Consider the following 21549-nt stretch of genomic DNA (forward strand, 5'->3'; position numbering starts at 1 on the left):
TTTTGCTCATTTAGCTCTCATTTTGCTGAACCCTTTACAGCAACTGCTGTTAAAGCTGTAACGTGCTGTTGCTTCCGAGAGTTCTCCTGCTCTTCTTTGAAACAAGTTTTCCTCAGAGGTGCTTTGTATAGAGACTTTTCTTGTCTGAAGTTCTTCTTAGGGAGCTGGAGACCTCCAATGGATGTTAATTAGAGTTCAGTCTGCAGATGTAAGAGATTCCTTTTCTTATTTCATCTACCTCATTGCTTTCACTGAGAACAGCTGGTAGGTCTTACTTCGGGCTGAGTTACCTGAGGAATGAATCAGCTCCTTGATGGCTTTTTGATTTAGCTTACAGAAACATGAAAGTTCAATTTTCGACTGAATTATTTTTTTGTCTTATCAAAACATATTATCCATCCTTGTTGGCAAACAGTGTGTGTTGAAAAATCTATTCCATCAAGAATTTTCTTATGTATTTTCTAGTTAAGGGTCTGCAAAGTTGTTTGTTTGTGGGTTGTTTTTTTTTAATGTATTTGTGTGTGTGTGCATGCATAGCGCTTATTTTAAGTATCCTTTTCCCATTGCATACTTTTAAATTTGAAAAAGACAAGGCTAACATTTTAGCTATCCTTAATTGAAAAGCAAACAACAAAAAACCCCTCTCTTTTTATTAAACTTGCTAGTCCAGATTTAACAGTCTTAAGTAATAAGTTATATACCAATTAAAGAAAACATTAGATATATTCATAAACCCACAATAATATGTGATAAGATAAACCACAAGGTTTTCTGTCTTCAAGTTTAAGAGTGAAATAAAAAGTCAGTTACCCTTTCTTCTGTCAAGCAAACTGCCTTTGGAAGATGAGTAATGGGTATATTCTCATTAATTACATTTCAAATTTTTTCTCAGATCATTGTTGCCTTCTTAATACAACCACTAGTTGCTTATTTATTTCATTAGGAGTATACATGCCTGTAGAATCGAGTTTTTTAGTGATACGTATAACCAAAGTACTTGTGAAAGTATGTTCCAGTGTATAGCAATATACCTTAATTCTAACATGTACAAAAACTCCTTAGCATTTTTAAAGATCATTTATTTTGATTCTCCTGAATAGTAAGCTAAGACTTGATATATGACCACATAACTGTCCGTCAAGCTCAAATCACAGTATTGCCTACCATTTGTGCTTTTTCACTGGAATAAGCTGTCAATTGTAAAACCATCTCAGTTCATCACTTTCCTAGCTCTAACTAAACAGAGTGATGTTTATTTCCTTTCTTACTAGATAGAGCAGCCAGCCCTTCTCTTAATACTTGTATGAATGAATGAAATCACAACTATGAGGGCTGCACAGTGGCATTGTCCCTGTTCTCATAGGCACACAGATGTAAAGATGCCTAATTAATCCTTTGAGAAAACTGTTGATTTCAAAGAGAGCGGGATTGGGCTTCTGAGGAGGTCAGGACTTGCAGAATCCTGTATTTCTACCTGAATTTTCAGGTAGAAACAGGTCTTCTGGCCTGTTCCCATGCTTTAACACACTGCTTAAGTAGATGTTGTTATCAGTCTCCCAGCAGATACCATTGTGCAATGAGGACTGTTAATACAGAGGAAAATGAAATTCTAGAATACTTCGGTAGTTAAAATAGGCATTACCTCAAGAAGCATGACTATATTAAAAAAAATATGTTAAAGTTCCTCCATATTTTGCCATGTAACTTTGGCTGATGGGGTTCCCTGCCTCATGTGATGTCTGAGGCTAAAGTGTTCTCATATGTCTAGTGTCATAGTATGAAAAAATGGTTTGTATTGGAAAGGAGCTTAAATACCATTTAGATTCAACCTCCTGCAGTGGACAGAGACACTTCCTGCTCATCCAGGTTACCTAAAGCCACATCCAACCTGTCCTTGAATACCTTCAGACATGGGCATCTGCAACTTTTCTGCAAAGCCTGTGCCAGTGCCTCACCACATTCTGAGTAAAGAATTTCTTCCTAAAATGTAATCTGTATCTACCCTCTTTTTGTTTAAAACCATTAAACTTTTTCCTATCGCTACAGGCCCTAGTAAAAACTATCTTTCTTATAAGCTCCTTTAAGTTTTGAAAGACCACTGTGAAGTCTCCCCTGAGAGAGCCTCTTCTCTAGGCTGAACAAGACCAGCTCCGTTAACCTTTCTTGGAAGGAGAGATTCTCTAGTCCTCCAGTCATCCTTGTGGCTTCCTCTGGACACACTCCAACATTGCCATGTCTTTCTTGTGCTGTGGACACCAGAGCTGCACGCTATGGTAACATTTAACTGCCTTCCTGTGCATTTTTATAATTAAATCCTAATACTAAAGCAATTTGCATTTCTGGATTCCTCAGCAAGATGATTGAAAGGTGATTTAATTGCACAGCATTGCCAAGGTGATTGTTGGCTGTAGCATGAGTTAATGTGGAGGTAATAGGAGATATCACAGGGACTAAGATTTTTCTGGCCATTAGCAAAGGTGACTTCAAAAAGGAAACGATAATTAGCATGGGTTTCACTGAACCAAGTTTCCATCTGCTGCTATTCACTGGATTTTGAGCTGCTCCCCTTTGCTCTCCTATTAAAGATTTGCATGTATTTTCTTGTATTCCCAACGAAAAGGACAGTTAGGGGAAAAGGATATAAATCAACAAATAACAATGTAACCTGCAGAAATATAAATCTATGTAGATTAATCCATGTTCTCTAAATTGCATACTGGATTGTAATTCAATCAAAGGGTATGGGTCTTGTGACGTTTATGAACATTTATGGATAGCATGAGTGCTCAGATTAAAATGTCAAACCTGGTATTCAGTTTAGAATCACATATTATTGTTGTTCATTAATATATAAAAACAACAATTATATCCACTAAAATCCTCAATTTAATTTTGTTGTAATCTGTCTGCTTTGTCAGAGATGCAGTGTAGCCTCTCTGCCCCCTCAGATCATTTTCAGGGTTCCACTGAATTTCAGATGGAAGTTTCCCATTCCACTGTTTTGTTTTTTTTTTTGCAGCGCAGCGTTGGCACAGTTTGGCCTCCTTTGCACTGAGGGGTTCTCTAGTAACTAAATTATTGTCTTTGTCCACCACTAGGATTGAATTGTAGTTCATATACAGAGAAGGTATAGTTCCTCCAGGAGGAGAGGTGTGGCCAGACTTTGCATCTTAGATTCAATACGCTCAGTAGGTGGCATGTGATAAAGCTCTCCCCTTTGCCAGTTCCATATTGGTAAAGAGTGAAATTGTTTTGAAGTAAAAACACTCAGGTTGGAATTATCTGAATCCATCTGAAGTTCTTCCTGTTTGAAGTGGTCCATAATTTATAAAGCTGTTGAATGAATAACATTTCTCATCTTAGTAGTGTTACGTCTGAGAGATCCTGAATCGTTTTCACAAATGGAGCAGAATCACTGTTCTGATGGTTAACTCAAGCCATTTAGTGAATAAATTGTTAGAAGCAACTAGATTCAAATTTCAGAAACAACTCTGGCAGCTAAGATGTTAATTCCCTTGAAAGTAAGTGGTACTTGTGCTAACAAAGGTTAAAAAATTTCAAGTCCTCAGGTGGTTTACAGCCAAAATTTTACCAACTTCCAATAAAATTTGACATGAACACCCAAGTCTCCTTGAAAATTTTATTTAGATTCATAAATCAATTACCTGCTTACATAGCATAACTCACATGACTGGATTTTACCTCTAACTACTCATAAGTAGAAATTCTTCAGCATTTAGGAGACTGATTCTTATTAAAACCACTGAGAGATTCCTAAGTATCCTTAAGGTTTATGTCTTACTTGTTCTTTTTGCCTTTGTGATTTAAATGGCATATATTCACACAGCAGAGAAAGTGGGCAGAATCTGCCTACAATGAATCAAGATCAGATTTAAGATTAGCCGCTGGCTATCCTGTCCAATGGCCAAAACAGCTTCCAAGTAATAATGATTAATTAACACTAGGAATTGAATATGAAAAAGATCAGTGGATTCCTTTTGTCTACCCCATGAAATAGAGCAATACTGGGTGGAAAACAAATGGCATAGAGACTGGTAGTTATTCTGCCTATAATGCAAAGAACTAAGAAAAATAGTCAGCTTTCTCATACTTCATTTTTTATGTATTATGCAATAGTATATATTGAAGAAATCCACTGTGTTAATATAATGTAATTAGGTTAAGTATGTCTCTTGTGACAAACAGTGTCGTATGATAAAAAGTTTCAACCCAGCATTTTAATGGTTCGGGTTCTGCTCATGGTTTCAATTAAGTCTGAAAGATTGCAAGGGGCACTGAGAAGAGAATTTGGCCCACTTATCTCCAGCATATGTGTGCTACAGTTATCTAACCTGGAATGAAACATAGTTTCCTCAGACACATTTTGTTTTTCAAATACTTTACATGGAATGTTTTTTTAATATATTTTTAAAACAAAACTTGTAATCAAGTATCTAAACCAATTATGATCATTTAAAAAATTATGGTGTTTCAGTTCTGGTGATTTGCCAGATTCTAGTTTGCAGATTCCAGTATGTTCTGCCTGTCCAGGCTTACCCTACAGTTTTAATTGGGTATGACAGTCTTGTTCATTCCTTACAGCAAAATCTATGGTAATGTTGGTGTAAGTCATTACTCAGCCACCTCCAGAGTCTCAAGCCATAATTTGTAGAATTCTTTGGCATCCTTGTTTTTAAAGTTGCTTGATGCATTCCCTTAAGAGAACTTGTTTTATATCGCATATAATACAGCCAAAGTCTAACCACTGGGCTAAAATTTTCCATCCTGTGCTTTTTTTTCCATGCTGGATGCCTCCCACTTTTTCTTATTTTTTTTCTGTTTTTTGTTTGTTTGTTTGTTTTGTTTGTTTTGTTTTGTTTTTTCTTTCTTTCTTTTTTTTTTTTCCTTTTTCGCTCTGGGGCTCCAAGGCACATTCTTTGGCTCAGACCTCTTGTCTAAGGTTCTTCCATGGTGCAGCTCACTGTCCCAGCTGCCCAAAACCTTGAAAAAATTAATTCCCAGCTACCAGCCACTGCAGTCCTTTTCATACAGTTGTGTCTGTGGGCTTCATGCTTAAATCTCCAGGAGCATTCTAAAAGGCAAATAAGGGATGCATGCTTAGCAAAGCAGGGTTTTTTCCACCAGAATTTCCCTGTTAATTTTCATCATAGTTATGGATTTTTGAAAAATAACAGTGATGTGCTCTCCCCCATGCTGATCATGTCCGTCTTATTCCATCTTGGGGCACTTCAGCTTTTTAGTGGGCAGCATCCATCTTCTCATCTGTCTCATGCAAATCTTTCAAATGTGTGGGAATAATCAGTTTCCTTTCTTCTTTAAAGAGAAATTTTGCAGTTAAATAGGGCCTCTGTGGGTGGCCTACCCAATAAATGCTATAAGCATCTTGTTTGCTGCCTTGCAGTTCTTATGATTCTCTCTGTTCTTTGCTCTATTTCTTCTACCACTACTGCTGGATGACCTAACATTAGATAAGCATACATGCTTTCTCTTGCACTCACCTCTACCACACCCATAATTCCACAAATAATAGCTACAGCTCCAAAGAAATTTTCTACTTGCCTTCCTTCTTTCTCTCCTGTGACAACTCCTTCTTTTTCTTCACTATCTCAACTTAGGTTTGTACTTCTGTGAATATTTTTAATTGCTTTGAGTAATGAGCTAATCTCCTTGTAATTGGCAGGAGATGATAGACGAGGGCCACGGCTTGACTTAAGTACTAAAGTGCACCATAAGGATCCCATGGTCTTTGTGCACTGTGCTCCTGGTACCCTGATCAGCAATCTGTTGGAGAATGCAGTCTGTTCTGACTGCCGGAATTTCTTTCAGCTTGGAAGGCAGAACCAGACTGATTCGTAGCCTTTGTCAAATAGGAGTGTATCTTCTTGTTACAATCCAGAGCATTAGGCTTTGATTCATTTTGTCCATTGCTTCATCCCGTGTTAATATGTTTTGCACAGTTGTTGGCAGTAAAGCTCAGATATTCCTTTGTAGGCTTTGGAAACCAGACCTTTTGTCTACCAAAAGTTTGCAATCCCTTAGCCTTTCTGTTTTGATGCATCCGTTCTCTTCTTGGGGGTCTCAGGGTAACAAATCTGTCAAGTCCAAAAGATGCTGTGTTGACAGAAGGAATTAAGACAACACAATTTTCCTGTGCAGCTATCATCTGTAATGTAAGCATCCTCAGCCCTAATAATATGCCTAACCCCTCTTCTGTGAAGGTCATGATCAAGAAGACGAGTTCTGTTTTAGAGTCCTATATCATCTGGCATGGCTGCTAAGAAGGATGCCATTCAAATCTGGCAGTGTTTTTGTGATAAGAGCATTTGTCCATAGGAGCCACAAGCCTATTTCACGGAGGCTGTTGAACAGCCACCAGAGGATATTTAGTCTCTGCTGGCTTGGAATTATCCCAGGACTGAAAAACTCCTTGGCCATTGCCAGTTTTCTCAGCTATATAGTTTTGGGGTCAGGTAATTTCAAAACTTCCAAGATTTATGCAGTCTAAAAATTTTAAACACTTCTTTTTTTTTCTCTCCTGTGGGAACCGCTACCATCTGTGAGGCTCCTCGATCCCTCTTTTATTTTGGTATCATTTAGAGTGCTTATTATCACTTAATTTCATAATTTCTTTTTTTCTCCCTTTTCTTTACAGATCATTCACAATCAATTTGTGGCCTTCCTCTGAAGGAACCTTTCCTGACTCTTGTGTAAGTATTTATTACCAAACATTTTATACTTTTATTGATTAAAGTTGTACATTTTGTTCAAGTTCCATTCAGATCAGTACAAAGCATTTGGGAACTCCTCTGTTCCTCCGTATGGCCACAAGATTCAGTACTGAGATGCTGTACTGATGCAGTAGCCTAGAATTTTAATGCAGCATCAGCTTCTGGGACTCAGGCTTAGTAACACTGTGTGATCGATTGATCTGAAATTGATACGTGCATTTTTGGCTGAGAGTATGTACATTTCAATTTGAGGATATATTTGTTGTACAGGGTATTACGCTGTTGAACTCTGATAGTATATAGCATTCCATGCTGTGCAAGGCACATATAAGAAACAGTCAACTAGCATTTCAACCCATCCCTGATAGATACTGTCCTGGTGCCAAGAAACCCTTCCTTATCCCAGTCCAGTGTACCTTCCCATCTAGTAGTAATCTACACTTCTTACCTGGATAGGTTAAATATATTGCATTCACTTCGACACCTAACAGTATCAGAATTGAAAACTTGTTAGTAGTTTATTTGAAATGTTATGTAGGGGTCTTTTCTTGCCTGTTCTCATTCACGTGGGTTTGGTTGCTGCTACGTAATTTGTCAGGGTAGTGGCTTTCTTCGTTGGAGAAAATACTACATAAATCCACATAATTGTATTATAAAGACTTAGAAGAGGAAGAATTAAAATTTTAATGGTTTGAGGTTTTTTGGTTATTGGTTTGTTTTGTGTTTTTTTTGAGGGGAATAAGAGATTGAATTTTTGAGAGAGTTTGCTTTTTCCTTCTTTTTTAATTTGCCAAGCTCTAAGCCATGTGATGGTTTTGTGTACTTAGGACAAAAGTTTGCACTTTGCTGAGAGTCTTTAATACGTATTGGCAATGAAATCTACTGTATTATAACAATGAAACTTTTTGTTGTGAGATAAGGGTAAATATAGCACTACCATATCATAATATTTACTATAATTAAGTAAAGACAGACCGAAGTTTTCCAGTCCACCAGCCTCTTAAGCACTGTTTTCAGGTATTTAAGCTGTATTTAGTGATTGCCAAAAACAATGAGGATTTTTAAATTTAGGATTAGAACTTCATGTCCAAATATGCCTGGACTTTGTGTTACCTCAGATCTCCATTTCACAATTTAAATTCATTCCTACATCCTGCTCAGAGAGGAAAGTAGACGGCTGTTAATATGCTGCCTGGAATTAAAGGAAAAAAACATAGCACAGGAAGAAAAATAGCTCTTTCATATTTGGAAGAGGAATTAAACCTGCAAATTTATGTTCAAGTTGAGTTCTGGTTGTTGAAATTTCTTCAAAGGAATGCTGAAGTGTGAAGGGATATTCTGATTTTTTTTTCAGGTGTGTGCTGAAACAAAGAGCTTTCTTTCGCTGATAGAAAACCTAAATTATGTGTCTTTATCATTTAAAGTTGACTTGGTACTTTTGACACGCACAAAGAAATGGCACACTTGCTTCTCCCTCACCCTATGGGCACAAACATGAGCTATGCTTCAGTGACTGCCAAAGATGGGATGACAATGCCAGCTACCACAGAGATGTATTTGAGCTGACCTCTCATGCCAATGATGGCCCCATATTTCTTTCTGTTCCCCTTTTCCTTTCATTATAAGGTGTCCCAAATCTGTAATTTACAGCACGCTGTTCCCGTTTTGCTCTGATATATTTGCTGCAAATAAGTAGGAGTCTATGCGCGTGCATAGCTCCCCGTGGCAGTGTCAGGCCTGTGAGACGAGGGGAGCAGAGGCCCCTACAGAATACAACATGGCTTACGTCTAATGTGACATTTATTTGACTCAGAAAGGCAATTGATTAAAGTCCCATCAGACCTTTGCCATCATGTATTATGTATTTATCCAGCAGGGGCGGTTCATAACAGCCCCTGACAAATCCTATTATTTTTGTTGCAGAACTTCATAATATCGATAAAAACTGTTAATGATGCTCAGGGCCTTGAAGTGCACACTGCTTGTGTTAACACTTCCTGTAGCAGCAACAAGGCCCTTTATGTCTGTGGCAAGGACTGTGTGCCATCAGCATTGGTACAAGCACATCAGTATCCATGCTTTGCCTCAGCAGCATGAGGAACTGTGTACAAGACTGTTTGGATGGAAGAAATGAACAAGCTTCATGTTGCATTTGCGCGTGGAAATCCAGAGCCAAAATCCATCTCAGACAGTGCTTTGCTGTGTGACCACAAATAAACCATTTCTCTGATGTCTGCCTTTGTTTCCTGACCTGTAAAGCAAGACTCACACACCTTCTTGTTCCTTTAAGTCAAGCTTATTCCAGTTGAGGGCTTCTTTGTGCTTTTCCATTCCCAACTCAACAAGTTCCGTAAGATCCTCAATTTATTTCAGGCATGTGTGTAAGTTTGTCCTGTTTATACTGGCGCTCTCCTTTCTCTTTATAAAGCAGGTCCTTCAGGTCTCTGGATCTTTTAAGTTCTTTTTCATAACAGAAAAAATCAAATTGAACATGTTTGCATTAGAAGCTGCTAATGGTACCTATCAAGCATGTTTCTGATTTGTAGATGATAATGGATTTGTTCTGTATTCTGCCTCATTTCCCATTGCTTGACTTTCTTCACGTATCTCTACCTACAACTTGATGATTATTCATTCTTCCTCCAGGTTATGTATCTGTCTGTTTATCCGTATGTCATGTATGTTTCTCTCTCCTAAGCAGTATTCCCATTTAAGAGGCATATGATTAATCTCTGCTTCACTAGAATGTCTTCAGGAGTTTAAAAGAAGCAGGTGGATTCTTTGTTGAAAACAGACCTTTTCATGGAAGAAAGTAATCTAATCACTCTTGAGCCTTTCTATCATATTGTCTATGATGCATAACAGCTATTGATAATACTGAGGTGCTTTGCAGTAAGATAGATAGCTACTAAAAAGAGAGGATTCTCTTTTTACTTCTTGAGCACTACCCATTCAGATGGAATCCACACAATATTGAAGAGTTATCCACTGTTAGCTTTGGGTAAGTGCTTGGAAGAAATGCCCCAAAGTGATCCAGATACAGAGAAGTTGCATGTCATGTTAACCTAATTCCATGAACATCTGTTCATTTCCTTGAAATAGGTTTCTGATGTAGCTGGGGTGAACTCCAACATTATTCCTATTAGATTCTGCACTGATTCTGATTCTCTTGCTTTGACATCCTGTTTTAAAAAAATAAAAAAAAAAAAAAAAAAAGCGCCATTTATTCTTCAGCTTCATGAAGACATATTCGGTCAAGTAATGATGACCTAAGGGAAGATGAGCAGCATCTTACTGATCTCATCATAGTTATGAGAACCATCCATCATATGATCAGCAATTGGTGTGTCAAAAGACACCCAGCAGTGTTCCAGCCTACCAGTTGCCAGTTTCTGAGAGTACGTATTCACTTTATCAGACATCATGATACTTGAATAGTCTTTGCTATCTATATACATGTTCTTGCTGTTGGTACTTGTTCATCAGCAAACTGTTATCTGTTAGCACTCTGAACCATCATTGTGAAATATCTGCTAATTAGTAGCATCTGAACCCCTTTACTTGGTTTGTGTGCTTAGTGTTGTTTAGCAGATGAGGAACTTGAGAACAGCAACAGTGAACAGGAACAGGGAGGAGGCATCTTTTCTGTTCTCAAGTTTCTTAAGAAATTCTTCATTACTTCAGAGGAGAATAATAACCTCCAGGTCAAGCTTATTCATGAATCAAAAATGAACATTTGCAAAATGCCAAAAAAAGTCTAGATGTAATAAGCCTCATATTTACAACAGCTTTCAAGAGCTAGCATTTTTCAAGAATTATCATACTTAATGTAATAAATTGACATGCAAATTGTCCAGAAGAATCAGCTTATCCACTCAAGATAATAAGGAGTTGTTCAAAGGGAATGGTCACCTGCACAGCAATTTGAGACAGGAAAGGGATAGTACTTTCCCAGCTATTGTATGCCTTCTGAAGAAAAGGAATTCTCCAAAAAGCATGAACATGAGCAAAGCCCCTATATTTGGCATTTGTAAGTGAGAGAAACGGTGAAACAAGCTAGAAATAGAAGTGGAGGATAAATTCCACTCTGATGTGTTTATAGAAATCAAACTGTGTAACTGAGAATCACTCTGGGATGAATGTTCTTATACAAGTGCCAGAACTTCAACCTTGATTCTTTATCTGAAGACAACCATCAAATGGACTTAAGCAAAAGACTTTCATTAAAAAAAAAAAAAAAGAGCTGGCTTCTTTGAAATGACTCTGATAAAGGTCATGGTTTTGTTCTAAAATATTTAGGTATTTAATAAAAATAAATTATATCCAGAAAATGATAGAATTAGCTGTGAAGGGAAAAAAGGGCAAAACCTGGTGCAAGTTTTTTTGTTTAAGCATTATTTTAAGTGTTAATGTTCAACTTATTTAACAAATAATAATGACTATCCATAGCTGTGAAGCTTGTGTGTGGATTATGACAGGGGAATGTAAGCAAGCTGTCTGTAAATTGCAGTAACTACAAAATATCCTCTGATGCTGAATGAGATTGAATTTGAGATTGGCTAGCATGACAACTGAAAATGTCATCCTTTTCCGCAATTATGCTTATTGGAGATCCTTTTGTTCTGAGTTATTTTTCATCTAATTAGTGTAATATAATGTATTGAGTGCTAGCTTTCCTTGAAATGTAACAAATTCAACAGGTTACCACAGAAAAATTGGGCTTTAAAATAGAAACTTCTGGAAGCATAGTATTGTAGGTCTAGCTGGAAAAAATGAAAGTGACAGAAAGAAAATGCAATTGGCCGGTGCACTTTTTCTTTTTTAACTTCACATAGGCAACATTTAATCTATTTGGGTAGAAAAAACACCTTGTTGAAGCAGTAGCAGTACTGCCTACAGCAGTTTAAACATCAACCATCCAAATATTAAGACGGTCCAGTTTGTTAGGTCTGAAATCACTGTGCAAAATGGCACAGTGACAGACTGTGGCAGAGCTTTTCAGAATAATCTCTTTGCAGTTATGGTAAATTATCTTCCAACTTGGGCAAGTGTGTTGCTGTTCTGCAGTTATACCATCACATCTCTCTTTTCTTTTTTTCTTTTTTTTTTTTTTTGGAAAAATGCTGTTAGTCCTCCTTATCTAAAAATTCTCTTTGATGCACTGAACTTTAACATCATGCTGTTTACCTGTCTCCTTAAAATGTACAACAGTTATAAGGCAGGAGAAAAAAAGTGCTAAAAGCAAGTAGCACTAGAGGAGTGATTATTATGAAATCAGGCATCCAGAAATAGATGGTTTCCCAAAAGCCACCTCTTTATCAAAAGGTCATAAATTTGACTGTTGAGACTGTCACTGAAATACTAGTACTCACAGATGTCTAAATGCCAGACCAACTCTCCAAATGTATGCTAAATGTCCTATGTATAGGATACCATGATTGAAAATGAGCTTTTCAGAGTATCTCATACATTTCCTTATTCTCTCCAACTCTCACTTAAAAAACAAATGGAAGCCATCTACCAGAAAGTTTTCCAGTGGGCAATTGCACAGCTGTACATGTCAAAACATAGAATCATAGAATCCTTAGAGTTGGAAGGGATCTTTAAAAGTCATCTAGTTCAGCTCCCCTGCAATGAACAGAGACATGCACAGCTAGATCAGATTGCCCAAAGGTTAATCCAGCCTTGCCTTGAAAGTCTCCAGCACATCTGTGGGCAACCTGTTCCAGTGCCTCGCCACCCTCCCTGTAAGAGACCTTTTCCTTTTATTCAACCTAAATCTACCCTCTTTAAGTTTGAAACCATTTCCCCTTGTTCTATCACCACAGACCTTGCTGAAGAGTCTGTCCCATTCTTCCTTATTAGTTCCCCTTTAGATACTGAAAGGCTGCTCATGGAAGACCATTGATTAGTCTTCAGGCCATGCTTCATGAAGGCTAGTTTACCTCTTGATGGGAATGGGAAATCTTAGATATAAAAGATTCATAGCATATTAAGAAATAATGTTTTCTTCCTCTGAAGTTCTTGCTCGCTGCTGCATCCATCATTTTGGATAATAACATGCTGAATATAATTCACAAATAGAACCCCCCAGGTAATATTTTCATATGTTTGTGTGCTCAAAGTATTAGATTTTTTGACACAACTGAAAGCAAATGCTTTTGGATTTGAATAGGTCTTGCTCTCCTCTTTCACCAGATTGAGTTTTAAATTTAATAGAGTAGCTGTATCAGTTTTCCAAATGCTGTTTTCTAGTGTTTTAATTTCTTAAGGATATGCAAAATGGCTTGAGAGCCATTCAGAGGCAGAATGAGGATTCCAACTTCAAATACCTACAATTTAAGATATCTTTTCTTTAATCAATCACAAAAGTAAGGATCAGTTGCAACATTTGGACCTGGATGTGTGTTTAAATCTGCCTTCACTTATCCTTGATGCCTGCAAAAGGGATTAATAGAATTTTGTTTCTTGCAGTAAACTCCTAGATAAAAGGCAGAAATTAATGTGTTACAGTCTGGATGCTCTGCAATATGCAGTGAAGGGTGTGAAGAATACCTACAATGTATGATCAGTGTATAACCAACCTCAAAGAATAGTATGTTTCACAAATTGTCTTTCAATTATTGCACTTAAATCCTTCAAGTTTTAATGCTTGGTGTGAATTTCCAGCTGTGAATGTCCATGCATGCATAGCATGATCTAGTTATGACATTAAGAAATTAAATTCTGCCACAGAAGAATAAAAGAAAAATGCAGCTTTTCTTCTTTTCTTCCAATGAACTTTAATGGGAAGGTAACATTTTTTGTCATCGGATTACCTGTAGACTAAGGCATGCCTCAGGGAAGATTGTCAAGCTTGTTGAAAATAAGCTGCCAGATCACTTCTTTTGGAGCCTGCAACTTAACCTCATATTGATATCTTCTAATGTGACTTTTGTGGTATTGTCTTCACTTTCCGTCTTTGCCTACCTATGTTTTGATGCACGTCATCGTGGCACAGATTATGCCAGCACGATATTGTAGCCTTGCTACTGGTCAAGTAGCCCTAATGAAGAAATCCATAAAATATCATAGCCTGAATAGATCAAGAAAAGCATGCAAGTAGTTCAAGGAGAAGCAGTGCTTTTTTTTTTTTCCCTTGCATGTAGTTCTTCTGTTCACATAATATTTTTCCTCACCTCATCTTATTCAAACAGCATTTTGCTGTAAGGCAAGGTCCAGTCTTTAAGCAAGAGACCTAGGCATTCAGCTAGGAGATCTGTAGCAGAAGCTGCTTCCTGTTCTGGGAATAAAAGTGCTTCAAAAGCACAGAATTGATCTAGATGCTTAATGCACAAGTAAACTGTTGAGAGATCTGTAGCTCTCTCCCAAAGGACAAAACTGTAGAAATAACATAGAAACGTCACCAAAAATTTATTATTGCACAAGTGAATAATGCCTAAATACTGCTAATGATAAGTTCACTAAAGCTGATAGATCCTTTTATGGCTGCTTAGCATGCTCCCTCTTTTTCTTCTTTCTCATCCCCTCCTTTTGAGGGGTCTCAGAAAGCAAAATTGTGGAATTACTCCTCCCAAACTTTTAAATTTAGAAAATGCTATTTTTTAAAAACTAATAATTGTGGAAATATAGTCTTCATCTTGCCCAATAATTCTGTTTTCAACACTCCCCTTCAGGTAAGCATTTGCTCACTTTACAATCCTTTTGCTAATCTTCATTTTACCTCATAATTTCCCTTGTGATACCGTATCAAATGCTTTACTGATAGATTTAATTTACTGCATTTCCTTTGTCTGAATAATCAGTTATCTTATCAAAGAAAGTTATCAGGTTAGTTTACTACAATCTACCTTTGGCAAACTTATGTTGCATTTTATCCCATTTTCCATTTGCCTGTATGCCTTTCCCTTTTTTGCTTGAACATTTGCTATGGTTGTGCTATTGAAGCTCCTGATGTTACATTAACATCAAACAGATGTGAGATCCGAATCAGTTTCAATAGACTGTAGCAGTCTTGCAGAATCCTATTCATTCTCATACCTACAAAGTGTTAAGTTCTCATTTGTCAGACAAATAAAATATCATCTATTATTTTTCATTGTCATAACAGCAAAGGGCAGGTGAGCTGACTTTGAGCCTTGGCTGGTGAATGTTCATGGTGATTTGCAAAAGGTTTTCTAGAGATAGAATCAGAGACATCTACCTGCACATGAGAGTGCTTGGGCACCTGCATTAGCAATATCTTAATGTATGTATCAGTAATGAAAATCTTAATTAAGAATGCTGCATCATTGTCCATGAACGCTCTTTCTTTCTCTGTATGTTGAAATCCTTTGTGTATTGCAGCATCTACCTGATCCAGACAGACAGAGCTCTTCAACAGTGCATCTGGCAGATCTTCTTGTGATTATTAAAAACCAGCAAATGGCAAACTCTTACTCTTCTTTTGTCTCGGCACTGATGCTTAGAATAGTGGGGCATACAGTATAACTTACAGTTTGTTTTTTTTTTTCTTACTTTTTCCACTTTGTTATCATATTGGTTGGTTTCAGAATCCAGTAGCATTGATTAGAACTGAACGATGTAGCTTATAGTTACCAAAATGTGCACAGGCACCTATCTACCCAACAATATACTTTCTCCTTTAGAAACAGTGCACTTGCCTAGGCCATGTTCTGTATGCACAAAAAGTATGCTAATGTGGTGTGAAGACTGAGATTTTAATCTCTGTAAATTCAGGAAATTTAGAGTTAATGTTCCCACAGCAACCTTACCTCTGACCCTTTCTTACAATTGAGTCTTTTACTGCACGATCCTTAGCTGTGGGTTTACCCGGGCAATGCAGTACCCAGAGAAGAAAACGTGATGGGTAGGAGCTGCTGAGTTTTTCCCCATAATTATATTACAATCCCATTTTGTTTGTTGAGCACTGTCTATATGTGTGATGTGATTCGAAACAGATTCAGAAAGCCTCTCAAAAATAATGGACATGAGTTACAGATGTACAGATAAAAGCACAAATAGTGTAAGGTGAAGAAGGATACACGCATGCAAATATGCACACATTTCTCGGCATGAAAGCCAATCAGAGTTGTGTCTTTTGCTTTCAGATGAGTCAGGCTGTCATCTCAGATTCACTGTCATGTCACTGACATTGATAGCTTCTGTGGACTCACACCTGCACAGGGGGAGAATATGTGCCAGAAAGGATGAGAGTAAAGCACTGCTATTTTCTTGAAATGAGAAATAGCTAAGGAGTTCCTTCTTGGCTGTACCAATCCACAGAGTTTAGCCCTATACAAAAAGCTGCACATGCAGTGACTTTCCTTTTGCACAGAAAGAGTTACTGCAACCTAACCAGAGAATGCTTGCTGAGGCCATAGGTTTGCATGAGGCAGAAAAGTCACATATGCCTTTACGTCATCATATGAGAAAACAGTTTTGAGAGTGAAGTCTCTGTAATCCAATAATCAATCAAACTGCAGCTCCTGTTTCAGCCACCATTAATATTCTCAGAACTAATATTTACTTCACTAAGGCATCAAAAACTGAAATACCTCAGATTAAATGAAATGTTTAAATAAATGACTGCTTGATATCATGTCACTGCACTTTTATCTGGGCAGAATATAAGCGAAGAATCTTCTCCAATCTGATTGCAAGGATGCTATAATTAAAACTGCAGGAGTATGCAATGGTAAATTGAATTCAGAACCCTTTTGGAAAGCTATTGCCAGCACAGTGAGGGCTGTATGTTATGGTAAGGGGAACAATGCAGTGTCCTTGTCTACCATAACTAACAATTTTGAACTTTTGGAGAGCAGATAACCATAGGTCTAGAGTGAGAAGACCGTGCCAGAGCTACAGCATTTCTCCTTAAAATGTGTTTGTGCATACGGAGTGAACTATAAGCAGGACAGAGCCTCCTCCTACTGCTTGCCAGTCTCCTGTGTTGCGTCTTACTTAGACTTACTTAGATGGCAAGAATAGTGACACATCTTCTTCATTTTTGGTGCTTGGGGTTTTTTGGTTTGGTTTGGTTTTTGGGTGGGTTTTTTTTGTGTGTTTTGTTTGTTTGTTTTTGTTTGTTTGTTTTTTGTTATTTATAAAGTTGAGAAGTTTCAGTGGTGTCCACAGTTAGAAAACTGTAGTTTAAAGTCTGGTAGAATCTTTAGGAAAAGAAAGATATTTTAATGTGGTAACAGCCTTATTATTTCTAAACCGAATGATTTTGAACATGGCAGTGCTGCTACTTCTCTTTCAGGACTATGTACGTGTCAAGTTTGATGTTTTAAAACAAAGCTGTGTTATAATTATACAAGCATGTTTGAGGAAAAAAAAAAAGGCTTATGGAAAACTTAACAGCTGGAAACTGTTTTTTGCATACTTGGATGACTCAAAAACAGCTGAATGAGTTTTTGCAAAGCTTTACCAAAAATGTCACTTCTGGATTGAGACAAGGCATGAGAAATTTCTGCTGAAAAGGTAACAGTTTCAGAAAGATATAAGCAAATATAGACAGAGATTATTTAATTCATCAACTTCGACTGTACAGTCCTTAATGTAATGCTAGAAAAATAAAAGAATTCATATTTATCTGGTTTTTCAAAGATTTCAAAGATCTGTACTAGAATTTAAGGAACTAAGCTTTGTAGCTGTGAGTTAATCAAATATTAATATTTATATTTCATTTGAATATCACATATTCAAACAGGAAAACAAAGACACAGAGAAAGGTGCAGGGCTTGCCAAAGTTTGTGTAGGAAGAAAATGTGAGCATGTTTAGCACCCCCATGCCTTCAGATTGCTCAGCTTTTGAAGTGCAGCTGCTCCCAGGCGTGCTTGGCACTGGGAAGCCCAGAGCTTGTCCCTCTCCAGTTCCCATAGCAGGTGAAGAAAGAGGCTCACCCACACTAGGTACCCAGCTTGCCTCTTTCTGACTCCCACCTTAGTACCAAAGGTGAATTCTGCCCCATTCTGCCCCTCTGATCGTGACACTGAGTTCAGGTATTGTCCCCAGCCACACTCCTCCTCTTCCAGGAGATGGTGACAGAGGTGACAGAGCTGCCACTGGCAATGTATTCTGGGGTCTTATTCAAGAAACAGTCCAATCTGTAGCTCAGCAACAATCATTTTACTGTTTGAAATCTCGGTTGGTGAATAAATGCCATTTTATTGCTGCTTAGTTTGGATGTTGAGCTGTGTTGGAGGAAACTGCTCTTCTTTCATACTGAATTTTGTTTTAGGGCGGTGTGTGTGAAAAATAACACAAATAGGAGTATTTTTGGATGACCATACTGAACAGTCAGCAAGAAAAGTACAGTATGGTGCAGGGAAATCTGTTTGTAGTAAAAGCAGTATGAGCTTGTGGCTTGCAATTGGGATCAAAACGTGAGTTTTTGCTTGAGCCCTAGCAGAAAAGCTCCCTCTGATGCTGAGAGAATCTTGTGCTTTCCTGTCGTTGCCTTCGTTTCTCCCTCTGCACATTAGCAGTAATCATGACCCATATCTCCAGAATGCTATTCCATCTAGAAGCTCAGCTGTTTTGTAGAAATGCCGTTTTCACCTAAGAAACCCTCTCCTTGTTGAAGCACAGAACGCTGTTGCCTTACTTGCCCATCATACAGGCTTCATGGTGCTCCCTCTTTTAGCTCTGCACGATGGCTGGTGCTGAGATTGAGAGTGTTGCTCGGCACTGCCTTGTGCATTATGCAGCAGATTTCCAGCAGCAACCCCAGGTTAAGGATTCAGTGCTGATATTTCATTGGGCCATAAATATAATTCCATTTTCGAAGCACAGCTGATCTGAGGTCCTTGTGAAATAATAATAATGAGGGAGACTTCAGCTTGCCATTTTACAGGCACATTTGCAGCAGTCCCAGAATTAGTCTGGGGATTTAGAATTTAATCTGCTCACCTAAACTATGGATTCATATGAAGAAATAAATTGTATCTAGCCAGCTAGGAACACCTATCTGAACACATCCCCCCAGAACAGCCAGCCACCACTGATTTTTCCTAAGCTTTTTGAAAGCTTCATCAGAGTGCCCTGTGTATTGACCATCTTGCTCATGAAGGGCCTCCATTTTGTTTACTCTTCGTCTTTTGCCCTTTCGAGGTGACTCGTGTTTCCAGGGCTTCTAGCAACAAGCCAACCTTGTTCTCCTGCCAGCAACAATCTGCCACCTGTGCTCCCAGAAGCAGCGATGTGCTTCTCCCATCCTGCTCTACTGAGCTGCAGCCAACAGCTCTGTGCCTTTTCTGGTGCTCCTCATGAAATCCCAAACATCAGGGTGTTGATTTTTGGGCACCACGGTATAAGAGGAACAAAGGAATGCTATGAAGGTGGGGAAGGGTCTGGAGGACAAGGTGTATGAGAAAGAGCTGAGGGCCCTGGGGGTGCTCAGCCCAGAGCAGAGGAGCTGAGGGGAGGCCTGATGGAGGCTGCAGCTCCTCACAGGGAGCGGAGGGGCAGCGCTGAGCTCTGCTCTGTGTGACAGCGACAGGGCCCGAGGGAACGGCATGGAGCTGTGTCAGGGGAGGGGCTGTGGGGGTTAGGGACAGGGTCTGCACCAGGGGGCAGTGGGCATGGAACAGCCTGCCCAGGGCAGTGGGCACGGCTCCGAGTGCCAGAGTTCAAGGAATGTTTGGACAGCACCTTCAGAAATAGTGTTTGGATCTGGGCTGTGCTTTATGGAACCAGGAGCTAGACTTGCTGATCCTTCTGGGATTCTTACAACTCAGGATATTCTATGATTCTCAAACAAAATGATCACTTGAATCACCCTTTAGCTGGGCATTTGGAGGAAATTACGCTCTTCAAATTTAATAGCAGCTTTGCTTTCTCTGAAATAATGCAAATAATTTTTCTGGCCCAAAACATTTCCACTATTGCATTTAAATGTATTCTGATTTTCATACAAAAACAAGTCAAATGCTGAGCAGCATTGTGCCACATCTCTCCTTGTACATCTACACTCCATGCAGCAGGAATTTTCAGGTTCTTGGCTATTTTTGTCAGGACTCATTTGTTCTTGCTTTCCCAAGTCATCTTTTAGATTGTATGATTTTAAAATATTTGTTGACCAGAGGTTGATATGTTGAGATCTAGACTCAACATATGAGGACTAGACAGAGAAAAGAGGAGGAGGAGGAGTAGAAAGCAGAAGTCAGTGAGCTACGCTGTTGGAGATAAATACTTACCTGGAGATAGAGCCGCATCCTGTAAGGCCCAGAGCAGTGTTAGTAGAATAGAGTTGCAGGCTGGCAAATTCTGTGCTTTTCCACTAACTAGTATGAACAAAAAACTTTAAAAAACAAAAACACAACAGATCTTTGAATACAGTTGCATTGAAACTCTGTCTAAAGTAGGAGGAGCAAACTAAAACCCAGTAAGCAAAGTCTTAAAAAAATATTTCCAATAACAATAGTTTGAATACAACAGCTGACATCACTTAAAACAGCACAGGTGCATATGGGAGGCATGTCAGAAGCAACAGAAACTCTGCATCCTCTGTGCAATCCCTCCACTTCAACAATTGTTGAAGTGGCTGCCTGTGCACCTCTAGCTCTCACCTTTTTGAACTCTTTCTTTTCAAGCTTTGTTAAGATTGATTAAAAAAGAAATACGGAAGGAAAGCAATGAACATTTTTGTTTTTTCTTGCCTTCTCGAAACAGCAGAATTGGTTGCTGTTTTGGAATGGGAGGCAAGTATAACCTCTCAACTTGAGCAACATAACTGGTTTACAGCCCATTTTGAACAAACAGAGCCATGAGCACAGGCAGAAAAGACTGTAAGAGCAACAGGCAGCAATGCAAAGCATTCTGTTGTGTGTCTTTAACAGCAATATGACCCTTTGCTACTGCATATGCACGAAGTCATGTTGAGCTTGCACAGCAAGGTTGTGCTAGCAATGCACGCTAACTCACCTGCGTGTGCATGCTCTTTGTGAATCATTCTGTCAGCCCATTTGCAGTCTGCCCTGGGATTTTGCAGTTGTGCAGTCTTGGAGATCTCTGGCTTGTCAGAAAGAGCGATAAATGGAATTGGTTTGTATGGCAACAGGGTTGGTAGGAGGATCAAAGCCTTGGTATAAAATAAAAGCAGCTACTTGGCTTCTACTTGCTTAAATGTTTCTATTTCTCTCTTTTTTTTTTCATTAGTATTTCCATCTCAAAGTATTGAATTCTCCAGCAGTTAGCAAAATATTGTACCACCATGGTTATTAAAGAAAGGATTGCCTCTTTAGTTACTGTGAGAAGGAGAACGTGTCACTTGTATGAAGGCTCTCAGAAACTGTGTTTTTCTAAGGTTGATCAACATTTCATTTTAATGTTCACAGAGGCAGGCACCTAGACGGCATCACATACCTGATAATTCCAGTTTACCCTGAGAAGTCTGTGGTCAGCTAGAAATTTGGCAGGTTGTCTCTCAGGTCAGGAAGTAGTTCTGGTTTACAGATTTAAAAGCCAAAATCTGTTTTAGTATTTCTTAAATGTCAAAACAACCCTCTGACCTTGAAAATGACTTTCTGTGTATACTTTTTGTGCTTTTAAGTGAAAAACAGACCTTTTTCTTAGTGAAATAGTGTAGCCTGGTAGTTGTCAAATCTGAGAATTGAGGGAAGAAAAAGTGACGTTAACTCATCTATTCCTTCCCTTTGCCAGCACAAAAATGAGCATCATTCGTATCAATGGCAGCTGGAAAGGAGAAGTCTTACTAACTGCTAATGCTGCTTCCAGTTTATTTCTATAATGTACATTCCATCTTCTGTCTGTATTATTTCAGATCTTATAATA

General features: G+C 38.4%; 1 protein-coding gene across 6 annotated transcripts in view; it reads left to right on the top strand.

The window, feature by feature from the left end:
- The window catches only part of ZBTB20 (zinc finger and BTB domain containing 20), a 397155-nt gene that overhangs the window by 274038 nt on the left and 101568 nt on the right, over window positions 1–21549 (top strand). For 5 of the 6 annotated variants that reach the window (XM_031556020.1, XM_031556022.1, XM_031556018.1 and 2 more), the window contains one exon: window positions 6674–6728. The gene's annotated coding sequence lies outside the window, so the exon portion shown is untranslated. Of the gene's footprint in view, window positions 1–6673; window positions 6729–8103; window positions 12342–21549 lie in introns of those variants that run through there. The other variant, XR_795317.3, reaches the window with a different exon arrangement.

The sequence above is a fragment of the Meleagris gallopavo genome, chromosome 1, assembly GCF_000146605.3.
Source record: "Meleagris gallopavo isolate NT-WF06-2002-E0010 breed Aviagen turkey brand Nicholas breeding stock chromosome 1, Turkey_5.1, whole genome shotgun sequence".
In the NCBI taxonomy this organism is placed as follows: Eukaryota; Metazoa; Chordata; class Aves; order Galliformes; family Phasianidae; genus Meleagris; species Meleagris gallopavo.